The 23,269-nt window shown below is 49.0% G+C and overlaps 1 protein-coding gene across 1 annotated transcript in view; it reads right to left on the bottom strand.

Moving 5' to 3' along the window:
* LOC142494330 (regenerating islet-derived protein 4-like) overlaps positions 1-23,269 on the bottom strand; it is a 57,730-nt gene that overhangs the window by 32,874 nt on the left and 1,587 nt on the right. The window lies entirely within an intron of this gene.

Genomic DNA, 23,269 nt, shown 5'->3' with positions numbered 1-23,269 from the left:
TGACACCCCACTGACCTCCTATCTCCCCCTGCTCCCCAGTGTCTCTCTGCCTAGCCTCCCCTAGGCCCAGCACCTCAGCCCCTGCTGATGTCTCCTGCTGCTTACCTCCCTGCAGCCCACCTGCACTCCTCTCCCCCCTGGGCAATCCTAACCCAGACCCTGGAACTACCTGAGTGCACCTACCTCCCTGACCTTGTCTCCCCCTTACCAGGGATGAGCTCAGGGGCACCTCTCCAGATGCAACCGCCTTAGCGCTTGGCTGGCAGGTATCCCTGGGGTGGCACAAGCCTGCCACTGCCCCGGATACCCCCAGCCCATAGCCAGGCTGCAACAGGTGGCTGCTGATCTGAGACACCCCCTGGGGCTCTGCCAGGGTAACGGGAAACTCTAGCTGCAATACCTGCTGCTTTCCCTCCCTGGCTACCACTAGCCCTCCTTCTCTCACTGAGATCTGCTGCTGGCTACCTACCTGCAGCCTCCCCTCACTTCGCTTCTCCCTAGCTAATCCTGACCTGGATCCTAGGGACACCTGAGTGAGGCCATCTCCCTGACACTGTCTCCCCATTACCGGGGATGAGCTCAGGGTTGCTGGTGCAGCTGCACCCGCCTTAGCTCCTGGCTGGCAGGTAATCCGGGGGTGGTCTAACTTTGCCACAACCCCGGATACCTCCAGCCCATAGCCAGGCTGCAACAGCGGGGCTCTTAACTGAGAGTCCCTTTGCTGCTCCGCCCAGGTAATGGGGGAATCTAGCTGCCCTACAAGCTGTCCTTCCTTCCCCTCCCCTGGTACCCCTATCTCCTGCCACCCCCCAGTCACCCCTAGAGTGAAACAACAGGGTACAGTCATACACTGGCGACACACTTTATTCGAGCTCGGCTAGTCCCACGAATTCGGGTATACCCGGGTGTATTGAGGTTTGTGACTGTTTTCTGCCCGAGTGCATTGAGGTATTTTCCAGGCAGGGATTGAAGCATTTTATTCCCGCTGGCTGCAATACTGCACAGTATATATATATATATATACTGCATTACAATTCATGAATTTATGCCATCTGGTAGACACGCGAAGCATTGCAGCCTATTAAATCCTAATCATTATCATTTAACAGATCAGCCGCCCGTCAGCCAGGCATGAACCCAGGCTGGGAAGGCAAACGCAACGGGGCTTGTCAGAGGTGAGGAGCGGCGCATTCCAGGTATCTGCCAGGTACATACTGGGTATTTGCTCGAATAAAGTGTGTCGGTGCAGTAGGGAAAAATAAGTCAGGGTCAGTCTGCGACTTGGTCTGGCTTACCTCGCTGGTCCCCACAGAGACCGCCACCTTCGTTGGTCCCAATTGCAGGGGGACTGGAGTGGCCGCCGCCGCAGCAGCGCCCGGGGTTGGCACAGAGGAAACGATGCAGGACCGGGGTCCCAGGTCTTTGTGGAGAAACACAGCTCCATGCAAACCAGGTAACAAAACCCCCTCCCGCAATCCCTGTCCCTCCCCCCACTCAGAAAGGGCTCCGGCACTTTGCCGGAACCGCGGCTCTTCTGCCGCCGCCACCAGTTCTCCGCCGGGATCAGGTGGATGGCCGCTGCTCTCCGCTACTGTTGCTGATGCAGCCCGTCCATGTTCTCCAGGAGACGTCCCGAGGAGGGTTGTCGCCCCGGCTGGGTGGGAGCCATCAGAGGATGCCGCTAACTGGGTCATCTTTTCCACAGCTCGTGAGCGTTGGCCCTGAGGGGCTTCTTCGCCTGACCGCGCACGGTCAGGGCACTGGGCATTATTGTGGCCCATTTGTTGGCAGTGCCGCAGCGGCTGCCGGTGCTTCTCCGCCACCGGTGGACTAACCCCAGCAAGGGGCAACGGAGTCCAGAGCGGAGTTGCTGGAGCGCCGGGCTCTGGGAGGGGATAAGCGAGTCGGATCATTGCCAGCTTCAGCTGCTCAAGCCGCTCTGCCGGGGACATCTCTCCCTGCGCAAACATCAGGGCCAGCAATTCTGGGTAAAATGGACTGGCAGCCGCAACGGCCAATACCTCTCCTGGTGCAAGACTTCCGTGGTCTCTGAGACCACCCGCTCCCTCCACAAGTCTCTGCCGTCCCGGAGCTGGGTCCCTTCCCTGCTCTTCGGGCAGTGTGATGGTTACAGCAGCTGCAGCTGTGGATCTTTGCTCAGCCTGCCGGGTTTCATGCTCACCGATCGCTGTCTCTCTCTCAGCCTTGCTGGCTGCTGGTCCCCGCGCCGACTTGATGCACTCCCCCGGTCTCGGTGCCTGGCTCCAGTCAGATGGATGGCCGGCACTTTGGTTCTGGAGGCAATGCTTCTCACAAGTAGGGGAACAGTGAGGAGGTGCCATATCTTGTGTTATATGTTGTACACTGTGTGTTCAATATCTTTAGTCCGAGGAACTTGCAAATACCATCAAGTTCCCACTGGATCACAGTACCCCGCAGAATACTGTAATTCAGGTCCAGTTCGATCCCACCGCTGCCACCAGTTAATTACAAGCTTGTCACGGTAGCTTGTGACAGGCTGTAATTTACACCAAAAATATATATAAATAAATATATATATATACCTGGGTTTGAACTGGGACGAGACTTAGATATGATAAAATATAATTTATTCCTTGATAAAGGTGAACACACAAAAAATGTACAAATAACAGCAAAATATAGACACTTACTTAAAAGATGAAAATAATGAAAACAGTCCCCGCTGGACTGGCAGTTTCATATAGCACTCTCCATCATGCCAAGACATTGCATGGTATTTCTTCTCAGCAATCAGGTAGCAATTCATGTGGAGTAGCCTCCTATGGCGCTTAGGATGTGGAATGGAATAGAATCTTCTGTGGTGTTTTTTTCAAACAGGGAATACCTCAGAGAAGGTGACAAGAAGCAAACAAAAAACACCGCAATAGTGTATTATCTTGGGGCATAAATGACCATATGGGGCAAGATATACAGAGCATTTATTGGTTAAAACAATTGTAACCTCAATTGACATAAAACATGTATATAATTAATAAACAGTTGACTTTTCTCCTGCTAGAACAAGGAAATCGTTCTCCTGCTAGTTTAAGAATTGTGCTTCCAAGCGCTTGTGCTTTAAGAAGCTACTTTGCTCCGCCGTTGAGTAAAATTGAAATCCTACTCACCATCCATGAGTAGGACATGTACAGTGGTTCGGGGTCTTTTTGAAGGGGTAGCCGCTTGCCATGGGGTGCAGGACGTCCTTTCGATGCGGGGGGGAAGTGTTGCGGTCCTCGTGGTTTGCTGCCGACAGAGTAGTTTCACCGTCTCCTCCCGCTGACGTCACCGTCTGGTTTGCACAGCTACGGTGTCCCTTGTGCTGGCGCGTTACTTTTCCACAGCGCACCCCCTTGATACCAAGCTCTTTCCCATATTCATCTCCAAACCAGACCAGGAGCTCTGTGTGTGGGGGGAGGTCTGTGCAGGTTCTGTAGTAGATTTTCCTGTGGAACTGGAACGCCACAAGGTTCTGTTCTTCCTCGTTTGTCACACAATTTACAAATAGAGAAGGCTCCTGTGTGCTTCCTCCACCACTTTATTTCTTCATCTTCTCTTTCCCGGAAGTGGAGACACTGACTACATCCAGGTCACAGCTCTGTGTCCTACTGCCCTGGATGGTGAGTAGGATTTCAATTTTACTCAACGGCGGAGCAAAGTAGCTTCTTAAAGCACAAGCGCTTGGAAGCACAATTCTTAAACTAGCAGGAGAACGATTTCCTTGTTCTAGCAGGAGAAAAGTCAACTGTTTATTAATTATATACATGTTTTATGTCAATTGAGGTTACAATTGTTTTAACCAATAAATGCTCTGTATATCTTGCCCCATATGGTCATTTATGCCCCAAGATAATACACTATTGCGGTGTTTTTTGTTTGCTTCTTGTCACCTTCTCTGAGGTATTCCCTGTTTGAAAAAAACACCACAGAAGATTCTATTCCATTCCACATCCTAAGCGCCATAGGAGGCTACTCCACACGAATCTTCTCATCCGGTTGGAAGATACCGGATTTACCTCCCAGGCAGCTCAAGGACTACCTTCACTAACTGTATCACAGGTTTTGTTCCAATATATGTATTGTTTATAACACTGTATTATTCTGTATACACTAGCGCTTATACTGCACTTATTATTTTTCCCCAGGTAGCAATTCAGGTGATATCAGGTTACCATATCAGCAAACGAAAACGAATGAAGACTTTGCATGAAGACATTTGCATGACCATGAAGACTAACAAAGGATATATGGGGAACAGCAGTTTATATACCTTTTGTCCCTCTATCTTTAACCTTAAATACCTGTGATTGGCTTTCAATTATCTCCAGCCAATCTTTGATGGGGGAACACATTTTAGTACAGGCCCTCCTGCAAGCTGGCCCATGCGCAGTAGAACTCTGGGGTCTCCTTTCTGAGGCCCCACATAGGCAAAGGGAATGCCAGCCAGTTTACCCATCTGGCTCTCTAGCAAGATAACCTTCGTTGGAAGGTGATAACTGGGACACTTGGAGACTGCTCTGGTTTGAGCCTCCTCTGCCCTTAAATCATCAGGGAGGGTGACAAGACCCTTTGCACAACACTTAAATCCCAGACATTGGGGCGCTTCTGGGGGCCATCTGCTTTCCTAGTAGGCAAAGGAATTTCCTCTGGAACTTTGTCCATACCTGGGGTCACAGTATTAAACATAAAACATAAACGTATTACACAAAGAGCTATAATCATTAAAGAACTATTAACCCTTGTGCTCCCGGATGGATTCTAGTGTGTGGATGATGCAGACACTGAGGTTACAATGACACAGGGGAAACAGGGAAATACACCTTTACAGGTTATAACAGGGGTTAACTCACATTTCTGGACCTCAGCCCATTTAACCCCTTGTATCCCTGGTGAGGTTAGAAGGTGGCCAATTGGGGTTTAACCCCTTTAATCCCGGGCCAAATCCTCTCCATCATCACAGGAGGTACTGAGGCATGTCGGGAGGCTGCCTTATATAGGCCACCACCCCCTATATGACCCATACACAAAAAACTTGTGTATACATGCTAAAGGCATATTCCATTGATATTGTGACAACCAAAACATTGAAACACAGACATTTAAAAATCACAGAAATTATGCTCATCTAATACTTTACCCTGAATTGATTCTTAAAAATTCTAAAAACAATTAAAAATGTTCTAAAAATTCTAAAAATGGGACCTTATTTGGAATGCAACATTTAGATTTAAACATGTCCTAAACCACAAATACTATACAAATAAAATCTAACTACCCAACTTAATAAATATCCTTATGGGAAAAGTATATGTATATATAGGTCATCTCTTTTGACTTAAGATGTAATACACCAAAATTATACCAATATTAATAACATTAGCAACATTAATTAATTTGCACCTAATCCTTATCATACCATAAATCCAAACATATATGACTATCTTTATAATCAAATACATATATACATATATAAATGGCAATACTAAACTTTACCCTTTTGATATCATATTAAAACAAATGATCTATTTGTGATGTTCATTATTTCGTTATCCAACTTGATTTACAGTCCCGTATCTATCTAAGGAAGGGGTTGAGCTCTATCATATCATTTAACCCACCCGGTATTTTACTTCTTAATGTATATATCCAATATTGTTCTCTTTGGAGTAATTTAAGTTCTCTATTAGCAAAGAGTGTGCAGCACACAGCAATGAGTGGCTGTAGGAAGAGATATGTTGGTAGGACATCGTGGGCGCTGAAGATAAGGATGCAGGAACACTGCAGACTTATCCGCAAAAAAGACTTAGAGCATCCTGTCTCTAAGCACTTCACAGAATGTAGAGAGGGGGGCATCAACAATTTTTCTTTTGTTGGCATAGAGAGAATCTTAAGAAAAGAAAGAGGGGGTGATATGGTAAAAACATTGGATTGTAGAGAATTGTATTGGATTTTCATGTTGAGAACAAGATTTCCTGAAGGGATAAATGTAGAGTGGAACATCAACCACTTTCTGAAATAAATCATTTTTTCACTCTCAATCGGTATTGCCAGAGATTTGGACCCTGTCTTTGACATTTGTGGGGATTTTGTCAAAGAATCATTAATATAACATGCGATATGTATTAATCTCCCTAGTGGAAATTGTAAAAGCAATTCAAGATCAGCATTCATAAAATTGATCTCTTGAATGTTTGGACCCCATTTTTTATTAATATAATTGTGTTTATCTCATTCAACTAATATGTAATTTGTACTCATCTGTATTCAATGCTTACCATCTGTAACGGTTCAAGATGGGAATATACATGTATAAGTATATGCTCTTACAGTATCATCTATGAGGTATGAATTTTAGTGCTGCAAAATGCTTGCTAAATATTTTCTCAAGGGCACTCCACAGAATGCATTTTAGGAATAGATGCTTTAAATGTTTGTCATGACCTCTATTTCAACAAGGGGGCGCACATTTGTTTTTATACGGGTATAAGAATATACTTTATACTTTTTTAATTGCTTCTTTAGCTTTTGTAATTAATAAATTGTTTAATATGTATAGTTTTAGAGATATTGTGTTACTGATTGCCTAATGTGAGTTCCCCGTTTCTGGTGTGCATTCATGTCTTTTTATGTATGTAACGGGTTTTCTGAACCGGTCTGACCCCCCCAATCTCATATTGGCCCCTGTGGTCTAACCAGTCCCCATTACGGTGTAGTGTCTGGTGGTGCACCTGTTGGCTACAGGACTCCTGAGTCTCCCGCATGATGGTGTGTGGGGATTTGCCAACCCAGACAGGCAGCTGAGGTAGTGTGCTGAGTCCTACCTAGATCCAGTGCAGCGCCTCCACCTCATCAGGATCCCGGCGTCCGCTTGGGGATGATTCTGATGAGGAACTCCTCTGTGGTGCTTCTCTCTGTACAATAACTCCACACTTGCACACGAGAGTGTTGTTAATCAGGAACATCTTTATTAGTACGGTGGGCCAGCTGCCCTCCACAATGGGGTGTATTCAGCCCTCCATTGTTCACCGTACTTCCCTTTGAAAGGTAATGTCCTCCTAATGTAGGGAATCCCTATCCCTGCAGGGATACTTCACCTGTGCCAGGTCCCTGGTCACAGTCTCATTAGTCCTCTTAGTATACTAACTCCGAACTCTTAATCCTCAGAAGAACCTAGACTAACCTAACTTTTGATCAGTGCTGTGCCTTATGTATCCTCTGGGGGCTGACACAATTCTGACATCACCAACCAGGGAGTCAGAGCCTGTGACCACTCCCATCCATACATAGGGCACCTCACCAGGGTGTGAGGGCAAACCTCCATGATTACTGCTGGCATGCCCATAACTTACCAGGCCTTACTGTCATACAACAATGGGAAAGGGGGAAAGGAGTGGAAACCCTCGCATCAGCCTCTAATCAAGAAAGAATTAACAACGGTGCAATAAGGGGAGGGAGCAGAATTATAACAATTAAACAAAAGACACCCTATGGGCAGCACTCGTTGTAAGCAAATATGAATTGGTGATAAATTTAAAATTAAAATGCTTTAATCGTATAATTTAAAATAGATGTCAAAATTGTTGAAAAAATGGTCAACTGACTGTGGTGACAAAATACAAAGAAAACAGACAAAAATATATAAAATACTATAACTGAGATCTAGGGGGGGAGGTGGAGAGCCCACCTAGCTGCTAACTAGCAGAAATCAACAATCAAGGACTGTAATAGTCAACCCCCTAGTTCAGCAATAACAAGGTTAAAAGGCCTGTAAAGTGGATACAGGTGACGGAGAACTACCCATGCAAAGGTATATACCTATGTGCTATGCACAATAGATTGAGAGCTCACTAATTGCTATTTGATAGTCCACAATGAAGATGGTGAGGAATACCCTAAATAAAGGGTTAAAGCAAGCCTAATTATAGGAGGGTTAATATGGTAGGCAATGTGTTATATTATAGTGTGCACAAGAGCTCACAAAGTGTGGTACTTAGCTCTGGGGCACGGTTCTAGTCCGTATCCAGTTATAGCCCCCTAACATAAATGTGCCACTTAAACATGCTTAATAATACCTCACAATATACACATAGGTCAGTCAGTGACTATCAATAGCTAAATGTACAAGAGCTTACAAAAAATGTATTTTACAGCTCTGGGGCACGGATCTAGTCCGTATCCAGTTATGGCCCCCTAATTCAAATGTGTCACAGTAACAGATAGGTAAACAGACTGTGATAACGTAGTGAGCAAACACATAAATGAGCCGAGGGGAGAGGAAATGCACGCAATGAAAAAAGTAGTCAGCAGCAATTGCATTTACACGTGCTGGGTGAGGTAATTGGATATATACCGCATCCCTGTGTTAAGCCCTCGTCAGGGTTAATATCGCGGAGTAACGCTGACATAAGCAATTGTACCTGTGGTTCCTGTTCAAAGTCCTGCTGCCATAAGATACCACATAAAGTACCTGGTGTCTATGATGTATGGACCCAGACTCCCTTAACACGCGTCTCGGCTCTGTACAGAGCCTCTCACCCTCTGCTCGGCATGGGGACGTCAATGCGTGATGACGTCAGTCCTGTAGCCGCCTCCCACCAGCTAGGTGGGCTCTCCACCTCCCCCCCTAGATCTCAGTTATAGTATTTGATATATTTTTGTCTGTTTTCTTTGTATTTTGTCACCACAGTCAGTTGACCATTTTTTCAACAATTTTGACATCTATTTTAAATTATACGATTAAAGCATTTTAATTTTAAATTTATCACCAATTCATATTTGCTTACAACGAGTGCTGCCCATAGGGTGTCTTTTGTTTAATTGTTATAATTCCAGGCCTTACTGTCAGCAGGAGAGATGACTGCAACCATTTTACAGCATGGTTACATGTATTAATTTATCTTTTTTATTATTATTTAGTAGCTACCATTATGTGACTCTATGTGCACTGCCTCTACGATTTGCTTTGTCATCATGCGGTTGTGCGTGCAAATAGCGTCATGCATGGAGCTATAATTGTGCTCGGTGATATATATATTTGTTCACTTGCTTAGCCAGAATGGGGGAACTCAGAATTTGTTTGCTTATTTGCTCGTCTGCGCATGCGCGTGCCGGCGAGACGGGGGAGTTTCTCCTGCCACTGCCGGGGGTTTGTCGTAGTGTTCGGGTGAGCTCCCAAGCTGGGCGTGTCTCCCCGAGACTGTGAGATACCTGGTATGCGGCAAGGAATCCTTCTGTACTTAGCCGTGGGGCGCATGCGCGAGAGGCGCGACTCTCATTGGCTAGTAACGATTTGTGATGTCATTGTTTTGGCGCGAAAAATTATTGGTATACCGTGTATGGCACTTCTTGATAAAGTGCACTAGCACGAAACGCGTAGAAGGGTTGCAGCACTCTATTTTATGGCTTCTCAATAAAAGATTTTGTTTGCCAGACCTGCTCTTTCCACTCATTGCTGTGCGCTGCACACTCTTTGCTTTTGGACTTCTTATCCTGATACAGCTGCACGCTCTGGAAGGGAGACTCTGGGGGATCTGAGTATCGTGAGTACATTACCTAGGGCCAACCCAATGAGGAAGGGGAGGGTGTCTTTGGGCAACCTACGCCAACCTTCAGGGTAATCTTAGTGCCCTTTTATAGGTTTAGTACTGTTACAATGTGAATGAATTATTACCCAGTTTGTGCTCCCTTCCACTTTAAACACACGGACCAAAGCACTTTTGAGCACCATTACATCACCAAACTAAGTTCTCTATTTCCCTTCCTAATATCCCTTTGTACAACCTCAAGGCCCCTAAACCGTAAACCTTCTGCTACCCCATTATGGTGCTCCAAAAAATGTTGTGCTAGATTATGTACTTTTTTACCTTGTTCTACAAGGCGTTTGGCGTTTTTAATACCATTCACATGTTCACCAATTCGCACTTTTAGGGGCCGAATGGTTTTCCCAACATAACATTTTTTGCAAGGGCAGTCAATAACATAAACTATAACATGTGTTTGGCATGTAATAAAATGTTTAAATTTATGTTGTAGCCCTCTCTGATAATCTTCAAAGGTTTTACCTGGAGACATATATTGGCACATGACACATTTTCCACACCTAAAATTGCCTACCGGTTTGCCTAAAAAATTGGTTGGCCTATCAGCTTGAATCCTAGATCCCTTTAGAAGACTAGGAGCTAGAATGCTTTTTAAATTTTGTGCCTTCCTTAATACTACCATGGGTCTCTCGGCTAGACCACTTCGTAAAATGGAGTCCATTAATAATACATCCCAATGTTTATTAATCAATTTCCTTAACTTAGATTCTTGTTTGCAGAAATCAGCAATAAACATAGGTGTAGGATTATCATGGGTGGATGCAACTTTCGTTTTGGGTATTAACAGAGTATTCCTTGGTCTATTCTGGCTCTTAATAAAGGATTTCTGTACCACATCTTGGTCATATCCTTTATCCAAAATCTCTGCCTTAAAACCTTAGATTGGTCATAACAATCTTTTGGCTCAGAGCAATTTCTTCGAACCCTCAGAAATTGCCCATATGGTATATTATTGAGCCAAAGTGATTGCTTGTATAATCTAAGTAGGAATTGGCATCCACCTTTTTGAAAAAGGTTTTATTAACAATATGATGGTCCACCGCTTTTAAATTTAAATCCAAGAAATTGATTTCTATAGGATCAATTTCCCCACTTAGAACTATATTCCGATCATTTCTGTTAAGAAATGCAATAAATTCTTCCAATAGTTCTTTGGGTCCAGACCAAATGATTAGGATATCATCTATGTACCTGCCATAATAGATCAAATATTAGCGAAATCCATTATTAATCCACACATAATCCTTTTCCCATTGACCCATGAAAAGCCCCGCATAATTGGGGACAAAACGGGTGCCGATCGCTGTACCATTGATTTGAATAAAATACTTGCCCTCAAACAGGATATAATTATGTTGTAGAATAAATAAAATACTATCTACAATAAACTCCTGTTGGGTACTTGATAGAGTATTATGTTGGTACAAGAAATGGGCTACCGCCTTAATTCCCAAACTATGTTTGATACAGGTGTACAGGGAACTGACATCCAATGTAGCCCAAATGAAATGATCTTCCCAAAATATCTTATCTAGAGAATTAAGTACTTCCATGCTATCTTTGCTATAGGATGGGAGAGCAGAAGTCATAGGAGCCTTTTGGGTAGTTAGACTTTATTTGTATAGTATTTGTGGTTTAGGACATGTTTAAATCTAAATGTTGCATTCCAAATAAGGTCTCCTTTTAAGAATTTTTAGAACATTTTTAATTGTTTTTAGAATTTTTAAGAATCAATTCAGGGTAAAGTATTAGATGAGCATAATTTCTGTGATTTTTAAATGTTTTGGTTGTCACAATATCAATGGAATATGCCTTTAGCATGTATACACAGGTTTTTTGTGTTAGGGGCATTTAGGGGGTGGTGGCCTATATAAGGCAGCCTCCCGACATGCCTCAGTACCTCCTGACGACGCACTAGTGAGAGCGAAACGCATTGAGGGACTGCTTAGGGGTTTAGGTTGTTTTACCAGCTTGTTTGAGGTGTCCGGTTAGTTCTCCCCGCACGTCAGCCTCCCTACATTGCTTGGCAGTGTAATCTCGCGAGAGAGCCCGCCCACCATCCAGCATCGGGCTGAGTTCCAGTTTTAGAACTCAGCGTTGATCCGCGGTGATCCTAGGCAAGGAGAGAAGGTTGAGGCGGGGGTGGTGACGGCAAGAGTGGTGGTCGGACCTAGGACCCTCATCGGGTACACAGCTAATATTGATTGTAAATTTTTAATTGTACAGTGCACAATAAAGTGAACTTTTGTTTAATACTCCCTCCCCTTCTTTTTCTCTCTGCGCTCCAACTTTTTCTTTTTTAATACAGAGCTTAAAGTCTCCCAGGAGGAGATTTGCTACTTCAAAAAAGAGATGGAAGTCGTTCGGGAGGAGAGATGCTACTTGAAAACAGAGATGCGTTCTATGAGAGACGCCTCCGAAGAGTTAAATAGTAGGTTTGAAACTATAAACCAAATGAGTAAGAACTTCTCTGTCCAAGCCAGTGAAGGAGATAAAAGACTCCATGAATCAGAAGAGGAGAAAGACTATTGATAGAAGAAAAGTCAAGGATGCAATTAGCACTGGAAAAAGCAGAGGGTGACTGGGAAAAAGAAAAATATCAGTTGGAGAATGACAGGGTGATCTTGTCAAGTAAGCTGGAGAAGGCCTACGCTGATTCTGCCCAGTACCAGACTTTCATGGCTCAAGTTGACGCAGCACTGGAAGCATCTCAGAAAGAGGTTCACAGGCTTACTACAGAGCTGGAAGCCTCTAAGGAGAAGAGTTGCCACTTCAACACAGAACTATGTTCATTGCGAGAAATCTTTGAAAGGTTAAATATATCAGTTTTGAAACTGTTACCCAAGAGTACAAGAATCTCTATGTCCAAGTCAGTGAAGGAGATAAGAAACTCCATGAATTAGGAGAGGAGAAGAAACAGTTGGCCTGGGAAAAAATAGACATGCAAACAGCACTGCAGAATGCAGAGAGAATGCTGCAAGAAGAACGTGTCTCCCTGGAGCAACGCACACAAGCAGAAAATATGCTACAGAGTCAGCTGCAAGAATTGCATACACATCTGCAGGACACGAAAGAGAAATGGGTGAATGCTGAGGAAAAGCAGCGAGTTCTGCGGGAAGAAAGTTTCCAGACTGCCTACAAGGTAAAAATGCTACAAGAGTATTTAAGTACCCAGTGTGTCCCCAAAGAGCAGCATGAGGAGCTGAAGGCCACACTGAGCATAACCAGAGCCTCGCTGGAGGAGGAGCTTAGAGCCCTGGTAACCCTGTATGAGAGGGAGCACAAGGCGGTCCAGACACTGAAGCAAGACTTAGAGGAGCAGAGACACTGCTCCATCCCTAACAGCCAGTACACCCAAGAGAAAGAGACCTGGAAAAGACAAGCTGCTGAGACCATAGCAAAGGAATTTGCAGAGCTCCAAGACGTGATGAGGGATGCATGGAAGCGAGCTCAAAATGATCACAGTGAAGAGATGAAAGCCCTGAGAAGAGAATTGCAGGATGCACTTAATCAGGGATCTCTCACTGAGGAGTCAAAATTGCAACAACACCTAAAAATGAAAGAGCTAAAGCTGACAGCTGAACACACATCACAGTATCTCACAGCGCTGCAGGCGCAGATCGCTGAGCTCAAGACATAGCTTGCCAAAAAAGAGAGGGAGGAGGTGTCCGTTCGTCAAGTGGCTTGCCTGACACTGCGGTTTGGGGTCAAGATGGCTGATGCCTGCAAAGTGTTGAATCACACAGCCCATGAGAAGGCCTGGCTGCAGCTGGACAAGGTCTGGGAGGAGTACCGGCAGCTACAGGTCAGAAATAAAGAAAAAGAAACACATTAAGCCCTGTTCTAAGTCAGCCGGGAGATATGGAGTCGCGACTCAACTCCAAAGAAGCTGAACTGACAACTGCTTTGAGTGGGAAAAGAAGTGCAGAAGGACAGCTTCAAGAGCTGAAAACTCAAATAGCTGGTCTTTCATTGGGTGATGCCACAAAACGGCAGTCGCAAGAGGAGACCATGGAGAGCGAACTCTGTGTCCCCATTGACTCATGTGGAAAGGCTGCACCCATCCTTCATGCCCACGTTCCTGATGTCTCTGCCCCTGCATTTGGGTTGAATGCACCCATTCGGAGGTTCCCTGCAGCACCCAATGTACCTGTTGCTCCTGTGATTAGGATAAATGCACCTCTCACAGATTTCCCATCAGCACTTGACGTACACACTAAGTTGGCCTTCCATCAAGGTTTCCCTGAAGAGCCTGGAGGGTTGTCCGGAGTCGTTGCTGATTCCTATGTTCCTGCGAAACCTGGAGTGTTGTCCGAAGGCCATCGTGAGTCGGCTTTCCATCAAGTACACCCTGCTAAACCTGGAGGGTTGTCAGGAGGATCTACTGGCTCCTCTGCTCCCGCTGTGAAGACAAGCGCACGTTCTTCCGTTTATCTACCAATATCTGATGCGTCCTCTGCTGAGCCTGTGACCTACTCTGCAAAGTCAAGCTTTCTGCTCACAGATTCTCTGGCGTTTGGGTTGATGCATCCTGACATTCAACTGTTCCGAGAGAGAATTGAATTCCTCTGTCTGCTTTCTGATGGACTTTTTTAGTCTGTACCTGTGGAGTACCCTCTGCCCGCTGACAAACCACCAGAGGTGGGTCACCTTGAGTCCACTTTTCATCAAGGCCTCCGGGAAGAGCCTGGAGGATCGTCCGGAGAACGCTCTCGAAAGGGGGGAGTAATGTCAGGGTCTCCTAGACCTCCTGCCTAGCCATAGTTCTTCTTTGTCCACCGGGTGTGCTGCTGCCTTCTGTGTGCTCTAGGGTTCCTCTGTCTGTCTTCTTGTTGCTCCTGTCTCTGTCCTTTATAGCTTCTGCTTCCTGGTTGGTTCAATTGCCTTTGTTTTGAGTCAGACTGCTATTGCACATGCCTCTGTCTTTGATCCTGATCTGTTCCTGTATTGATTATGTTCTTAGTAAAGGCCCTTGCTGGTAATCTGGCTTGTCCCTGTTTGTTCCTGTTCTCAGTCCCTGCTCCGCGGTCTCAGTCCCAGCTCCCCGGTCTCAGTCCCTGTTTGTTCCTGTTCTCAGTCCCTGTTTGTTCCTGTTCTCAGTCCCTGCTCCCCGGTCTCAGTCCCTGCTCCCCGGTCTCAGTCCCAGCTCCCCGGTCTCAGTCCCTGCTCCCCGGTCTCAGTCCCAGCTCCCCGGTCTCAGTCCCAGCTCCCTGGTCTCAGTCCCAGCTCCCTGGTCTCAGTCCCAGCTCCCCGGTCTCAGTCCATGCTCCCCGGTCTCAGTCCCTGCTCCCCGGTCTCAGTCCCAGCTCCCCGGTCTCAGTCCCTGCTCCCCGGTCTCAGTCCCTGCTCCCCGGTCTCAGTCCCTGCTCCCCGGTCTCAGTCCCTGCTCCCTGGTCTCAGTCCCAGCTCCCCGGTCTCAGTCCCTGCTCCCCGGTCTCAGTCCCAGCTCCCCGGTCTCAGTCCCTGCTCCCCGGTCTCAGTCCCTGCTCCGCGGTCTCAGTCCCAGCTCCCCGGTCTCAGTCCCAGCTCCCCGGTCTCAGTCCCAGCTCCCCGGTCTCAGTCCCAGCTCCCCGGTCTCAGTCCCTGCTCCCCGGTCTCAGTCCCTGCTCCCCGGTCTCAGTCCCTGCTCCCCGGTCTCAGTCCCTGCTCCCCGGTCTCAGTCCCTGCTCCCCGGTCTCAGTCCCTGCTCCCCGGTCTCAGTCCCTGCTCCCCGGTCTCAGTCCCTGCTCCCCGGTCTCAGTCCCTGCTCCCCGGTCTCAGTCCCAGCTCCCCGGTCTCAGTCCCAGCTCCCCGGTCTCAGTCCCTGCTCCCCGGTCTCAGTCCCAGCTCCCCGGTCTCAGTCCCTGCTCCCCGGTCTCAGTCCCTGCTCCCCGGTCTCAGTCCCAGCTCCCCGGTCTCAGTCCCTGCTCCCCGGTCTCAGTCCCTGTTTGTTCCTGTTCTCAGTCCCTGTTTGTTCCTGTTCTCAGTCCCTGTTTGTTCCTGTTCTCAGTCCCTGTTTGTTCCTGTTCTCAGTCCCTGCTCCGCGGTCTCAGTCCCTGCTCCCCGGTCTCAGTCCCTGTTTGTTCCTGTTCTCAGTCCCTGTTTGTTCCTGTTCTCAGTCCCTGCTCCCCGGTCTCAGTCCCTGCTCCCCGGTCTCAGTCCCAGCTCCCCGGTCTCAGTCCCTGCTCCCCGGTCTCAGTCCCAGCTCCCCGGTCTCAGTCCCAGCTCCCCGGTCTCAGTCCCAGCTCCCCGGTCTCAGTCCCAGCTCCCCGGTCTCAGTCCCTGCTCCCCGGTCTCAGTCCCAGCTCCCCGGTCTCAGTCCCTGCTCCCCGGTCTCAGTCCCTGCTCCCCGGTCTCAGTCCCAGCTCCCCGGTCTCAGTCCCTGCTCCCCGGTCTCAGTCCCAGCTCCCCGGTCTCAGTCCCTGCTCCCCGGTCTCAGTCCCTGCTCCGCGGTCTCAGTCCCAGCTCCCCGGTCTCAGTCCCAGCTCCCCGGTCTCAGTCCCTGCTCCCCGGTCTCAGTCCCAGCTCCCCGGTCTCAGTCCCAGCTCCCCGGTCTCAGTCCCTGCTCCCCGGTCTCAGTCCCTGCTCCCCGGTCTCAGTCCCTGCTCCCCGGTCTCAGTCCCTGCTCCCCGGTCTCAGTCCCAGCTCCCCGGTCTCAGTCCCTGCTCCGCGGTCTCAGTCCCAGCTCCCCGGTCTCAGTCCCTGTTTGTTCCTGTTCTCAGTCCCTGTTTGTTCCTGTTCTCAGTCCCTGCTCCCCGGTCTCAGTCCCTGCTCCCCGGTCTCAGTCCCTGCTCCCCGGTCTCAGTCCCTGCTCCCCGGTCTCAGTCCCTGCTCCCCGGTCTCAGTCCCAGCTCCCCGGTCTCAGTCCCTGCTCCCCGGTCTCAGTCCCTGCTCCCCGGTCTCAGTCCCTGCTCCCCGGTCTCAGTCCCTGCTCCCCGGTCTCAGTCCCTGCTCCCCGGTCTCAGTCCCTGCTCCCCGGTCTCAGTCCCTGCTCCCCGGTCTCAGTCCCAGCTCCCCGGTCTCAGTCCCAGCTCCCCGGTCTCAGTCCCAGCTCCCAGACCTGTTCCTGGCCCCCTGTCCTGTTCCAGTCTCCTCGTTGCCAACCTCTGCTTGTTCCCCCCTCCCCACACACACTAAATACAATATCCCCCCTCCCCACACACACTAAATACAATATCCCCCCTCCCCACACACACTAAATACAATATCCCCCCTCCCCACACACACTAAATACAATATCCCCCCTCCCCACACACACTAAATACAATAACCCCCCTCCCCACACACACTAAATACAATATCCCCCCTCCCCACACACACTAAATACAATATCCCCCCTCCCCACACACACTAAATACAATATCCCCCCTCCCCACACACACTAAATACAATATCCCCCCTCCCCACACACACTAAATACAATATCCCCCCTCCCCACACACACTAAATACAATATCCCCCCTCCCCACACACACTAAATACAATATCCCCCCTCCCCACACACACTAAATACAATATCCCCCCTCCCCACACACACTAAATACAATATCCCCCCTCCCCACACACACTAAATACAATATCCCCCCTCCCCACACACACTAAATACAATATCCCCCCTCCCCACACACTAAATACAATATCCCCCCTCCCCACACACTAAATACAATATCCCCCCTCCCCACACACACTAAATACAATATCCCCCCTCCCCACACACACTAAATACAATATCCCCCCTCCCCACACACACTAAATACAATATCCCCCCTCCCCACACACACTAAATACAATATCCCCCCTCCCCACACACACTAAATACAATATCCCCCCTCCCCACACACACTAAATACAATATCCCCCCTCCCCACACACACTAAATACAATATCCCCCCTCCCCACACACTAAATACAATATCCCCCCTCCCCACACACACTAAATACAATATCCCCCCTCCCCACACACACTAAATACAATATCCCCCCTCCCCACACACACTAAATACAATATCCCCCCTCCCCACACACACTAAATACAATATCCCCCCTCCCCACACACACTAAATACAATATCCCCCCTCCCCACACACACTAAATACAATATCCCCCCTCCCCACACACACTAAATACAATATCCCCCCTCCCCACACACACTAAATACAATATCCCCCCTCCCCACACACACTAAATACAATATCCCCCCTCCCCACACACACTAAATAAAATATCCTCTCACATCTCAGCATGCAGCTGTCTCTCATATCTCAGCATGCAGCTGTCTCACACACATCTCAGCATGCAGCTGTCTCGCACACATCTCAGCATGCAGCTGTCTCGCACACATCTCAGCATGCAGCTGTCTCACACATCTCAGCATGCAGCTGTCTCTCACATCTCAGCATGCAGCTGTCTCACACACATCTCAGCATGCAGCTGTCTCACACACATCTCAGCATGCAGCTGTCTCACACACATCTCAGCATGCAGCTGTCTCACACACATCTCAGCATGCAGCTGTCTCACACACATCTCAGCATGCAGCTGTCTCACACATCTCAGCATGCAGCTGTCTCACGCACATCTCAGCATGCAGCTGTCTCACACATCTCAGCATGCAGCTGTCTCACACACATCTCAGCATGCAGCTGTCTCACGCACATCTCAGCATGCAGCTGTCTCACGCACATCTCAGCATGCAGCGGTCTCACGCACATCTCAGCATGCAGCTGTCTCACGCACATCTCAGCATGCAGCTGTCTCACGCACATCTCATCATGCAGCTGTCTCACGCACATCTCAGCATGCAGCTGTCTCACACACATCTCAGCATGCAGCTGTCTCACGCACATCTCAGCATGCAGCTGTCTCACGCACATCTCAGCATGCAGCTGTCTCACACATCTCAGCATGCAGCTGTCTCACACACATCTCAGCATGCAGCTGTCTCTCACACATCTCAGCATGCAGCTGTCTCACGCACATCTCAGCATGCAGCTGTCTCACACACATCTCAGCATGCAGCTGTCTCTCACACATCTCAGCATGCAGCTGTCTCTCACATCTCAGCATGCAGCTGTCTCTCACATCTCAGCATGCAGCTGTCTCTCATATCTCAGCATGCAGCTGTCTCACACATCTCAGCATGCAGCTGTCTCTCACATCTCAGCATGCAGCTGTCTCTCACATCTCAGCATGCAGCTGTCTCACACACATCTCAGCATGCAGCTGTCTCACACATCTCAGCATGCAGCTGTCTCACACACATCTCAGCATGCAGCTGTCTCACACATCTCAGCATGCAGCTGTCTCACACATCTCAGCATGCAGCTGTCTCACGCACATCTCAGCATGCAGCTGTCTCACGCACATCTCAGCATGCAGCTGTCTCACACCTCTCAGCATACAGCTGTCTCTCACATCTCAGCATGCAGCTGTCTCACACACCTCAGCATGCAGCTGTCTCACACATCTCAGCATGCAGCTGTCTCACACATCTCAGCATGCAGCTGTCTCACGCACATCTCAGCATGCAGCTGTCTCACGCACATCTCAGCATGCAGCTGTCTCACGCACATCTCAGCATGCAGCTGTCTCACGCACACCTCAGCATGCAGCTGTCTCTCACATCTCAGCATGCAGCTGTCTCACACACCTCAGCATGCAGCTGTCTCACACATCTCAGCATGCAGCTGTCTCACACATCTCAGCATGCAGCTGTCTCACGCACATCTCAGCATGCAGCTGTCTCACACATCTCAGCATGCAGCGGTCTCACGCACATCTCAGCATGCAGCTGTCTCACACATCTCAGCATGCAGCTGTCTCACACATCTCAGCATGCAGCTGTCTCACGCACATCTCAGCATGCAGCTGTCTCTCACACATCTCAGCATGCAGCTGTCTCGCACACATCTCAGCATGCAGCTGTCTCACACATCTCAGCATGCAGCTGTCTCACACATCTCAGCATGCAGCTGTCTCACACATCTCAGCATGCAGCAGTCTCACACATCTCAGCATGCAGCTGTCTCACACATCTCAGCATGCAGCTGTCTCACGCACATCTCAGCATGCAGCTGTCTCACACACATCTCAGCATGCAGCTGTCTCACACACATCTCAGCATGCAGCTGTCTCACACACATCTCAGCATGCAGCTGTCTCACACATCTCAGCATGCAGCTGTCTCACACATCTCAGCATGCAGCTGTCTCACGCACATCTCAGCATGCAGCTGTCTCACACATCTCAGCATGCAGCTGTCTCACACACATCTCAGCATGCAGCTGTCTCACACATCTCAGCATGCAGCTGTCTCACGCACATCTCAGCATGCAGCTGTCTCACGCACATCTCAGCATGCAGCTGTCTCTCACATCTCAGCATGCAGCTGTCTCACGCACATCTCAGCATGCAGCGGTCTCACGCACATCTCAGCATGCAGCTGTCTCACGCACATCTCAGCATGCAGCTGTCTCACACACATCTCAGCATGCAGCTGTCTCACGCACATATCAGCATGCAGCTGTCTCACGCACATCTCATCATGCAGCTGTCTCACGCACATCTCAGCATGCAGCTGTCTCACGCACATCTCAGCATGCAGCTGTCTCACGCACATCTCAGCATGCAGCTGTCTCTCACACATCTCAGCATGCAGCTGTCTCTCACATCTCAGCATGCAGCTGTCTCTCACATCTCAGCATGCAGCTGTCTCTCATATCTCAGCATGCAGCTGTCTCACAGACATCTCAGCATGCAGCTGTCTCACACATCTCAGCATGCAGCTGTCTCTCACATCTCAGCATGCAGCTGTCTCTCACATCTCAGCATGCAGCTGTCTCACACACATCTCAGCATGCAGCTGTCTCTCACACATCTCAGCATGCAGCTGTCTCTCACATCTCAGCATGCAGCTGTCTCTCACATCTCAGCATGCAGCTGTCTCTCATATCTCAGCATGCAGCTGTCTCACACATCTCAGCATGCAGCTGTCTCACACATCTCAGCATGCAGCTGTCTCACACACATCTCAGCATGCAGCTGTCTCACACATCTCAGCATGCAGCTGTCTCACGCACATCTCAGCATGCAGCTGTCTCACGCACATCTCAGCATGCAGCTGTCTCACACATCTCAGCATGCAGCTGTCTCACGCACCTCAGCATGCAGCTGTCTCTCATATCTCAGCATGCAGCTGTCTCACACATCTCAGCATGCAGCTGTCTCACACACATCTCAGCATGCAGCTGTCTCACACACATCTCAGCATGCAGCTGTCTCACACACATCTCAGCATGCAGCTGTCTCTCACATCTCAGCATGCAGCTGTCTCTCACATCTCAGCATGCAGCTGTCTCACACATCTCAGCATGCAGCTGTCTCACACATCTCAGCATGCAGCTGTCTCACACATCTCAGCATGCAGCTGTCTCACACACATCTCAGCATGCAGCTGTCTCAAACATCTCAGCATGCAGCTGTCTCTCACATCTCAGCATGCAGCTGTCTCACACATCTCAGCATGCAGCTGTCTCACACATCTCAGCATGCAGCTGTCTCACACACATCTCAGCATGCAGCTGTCTCACACATCTCAGCATGCAGCTGTCTCTCACATCTCAGCATGCAGCTGTCTCTCACATCTCAGCATGCAGCTGTCTCACACACATCTCAGCATGCAGCTGTCTCACACATCTCAGCATGCAGCTGTCTCACACACATCTCAGCATGCAGCTGTCTCACACATCTCAGCATGCAGCTGTCTCACGCACATCTCAGCATGCAGCTGTCTCACACACATCTCAGCATGCAGCTGTCTCACACATCTCAGCATGCAGCTGTCTCACGCACATCTCAGCATGCAGCTGTCTCACACACATCTCAGCATGCAGCTGTCTCACACACATCTCAGCATGCAGCTGTCTCACACACATCTCAGCATGCAGCTGTCTCACACACATCTCAGCATGCAGCTGTCTCACACACATCTCAGCATGCAGCTGTCTCACACATCTCAGCATGCAGCTGTCTCACACACATCTCAGCATGCAGCTGTCTCACACACATCTCAGCATGCAGCTGTCTCACACACATCTCAGCATGCAGCTGTCTCACACACATCTCAGCATGCAGCTGTCTCACACATCTCAGCATGCAGCTGTCTCACACACATCATGCAGCTGTCTCACACATCTCAGCATGCAGCTGTCTCACACATCTCAGCATGCAGCTGTCTCACACATCTCAGCATGCAGCTGTCTCACACACATCTCAGCATGCAGCTGTCTCACACATCTCAGCATGCAGCTGTCTCACACACATCTCAGCATGCAGCTGTCTCACACACATCTCAGCATGCAGCTGTCTCACACATCTCAGCATGCAGCTGTCTCAACACATCTCAGCATGCAGCTGTCTCACACACATCTCAGCATGCAGCTGTCTCACACACATCTCAGCATGCAGCTGTCTCTCAACATCTCAGCATGCAGCTGTCTCACACATCTCAGCATGCAGCTGTCTCACCACATCTCAGCATGCAGCTGTCTCACACACTCTCAGCATGCAGCTGTCTCACACATCTCAGCATGCAGCTGTCTCACACATCTCAGCATGCAGCTGTCTCACACACATCTCAGCATGCAGCTGTCTCACTCACATCTCAGCATGCAGCTGTCTCACACATCTCAGCATGCAGCTGTCTCACACATCTCAGCATGCAGCTGTCTCACACACATCTCAGCATGCAGCTGTCTCACACACATCTCAGCATGCAGCTGTCTCACACATCTCAGCATGCAGCTGTCTCACACATCTCAGCATGCAGCTGTCTCACACACATCTCAGCATGCAGCTGTCTCACACATCTCAGCATGCAGCTGTCTCACACATCTCAGCATGCAGCTGTCTCTCACACTCAGCTGCAGCTGTCTCACACAATCTCAGCATGCAGCTGTCTCACACACATCTCAGCATGCAGCTGTCTCACACACATCTCAGCATGCAGCTGTCTCACACACATCTCAGCATGCAGCTGTCTCACCACATCTCAGCATGCAGCTGTCTCACACACATCTCAGCATGCAGCTGTCTCACACATCTCAGCATGCAGCTGTCTCACACATCTCAGCATGCAGCTGTCTCTCACACATCTCAGCATGCAGCTGTCTCACACATCTCAGCATGCAGCTGTCTCACACATCTCAGCATGCAGCTGTCTCACACATCTCAGCATGCAGCTGTCTCACACACATCTCAGCATGCAGCTGTCTCACGACACATCTCAGCATGCAGCTGTCTCACACATCTCAGCATGCAGCTGTCTCACACACATCTCAGCATGCAGCTGTCTCACACACTCTCAGCATGCAGCTGTCTCACACATCTCAGCATGCAGCTGTCTCACACACATCTCAGCATGCAGCTGTCTCACACACATCTCAGCATTGCAGCTGTCTCACACACTCTCAGCATGCAGCTGTCTCACACAGCATGCTCAGCATGCAGCTGTCTCACACACATCTCAGCATGCAGCTGTCTCACACACATCTCAGCATGCAGCTGTCTCACATCTCAGCTCAGCAGGCACTGTCTCACACATCTCAGCATGCAGCTGTCTCACACACATCCTCAGCATGCAGCTGTCTCACACATCTCAGCATGCAGCTGTCTCA

Source organism: Ascaphus truei, chromosome 5 (genome assembly GCF_040206685.1).
Source record: "Ascaphus truei isolate aAscTru1 chromosome 5, aAscTru1.hap1, whole genome shotgun sequence".
Taxonomy (NCBI): domain Eukaryota; kingdom Metazoa; phylum Chordata; class Amphibia; order Anura; family Ascaphidae; genus Ascaphus; species Ascaphus truei.
The sequence above is the reverse complement of the archived record's forward strand: the minus strand, read 5'-3'. Positions and strand labels throughout refer to the sequence as shown.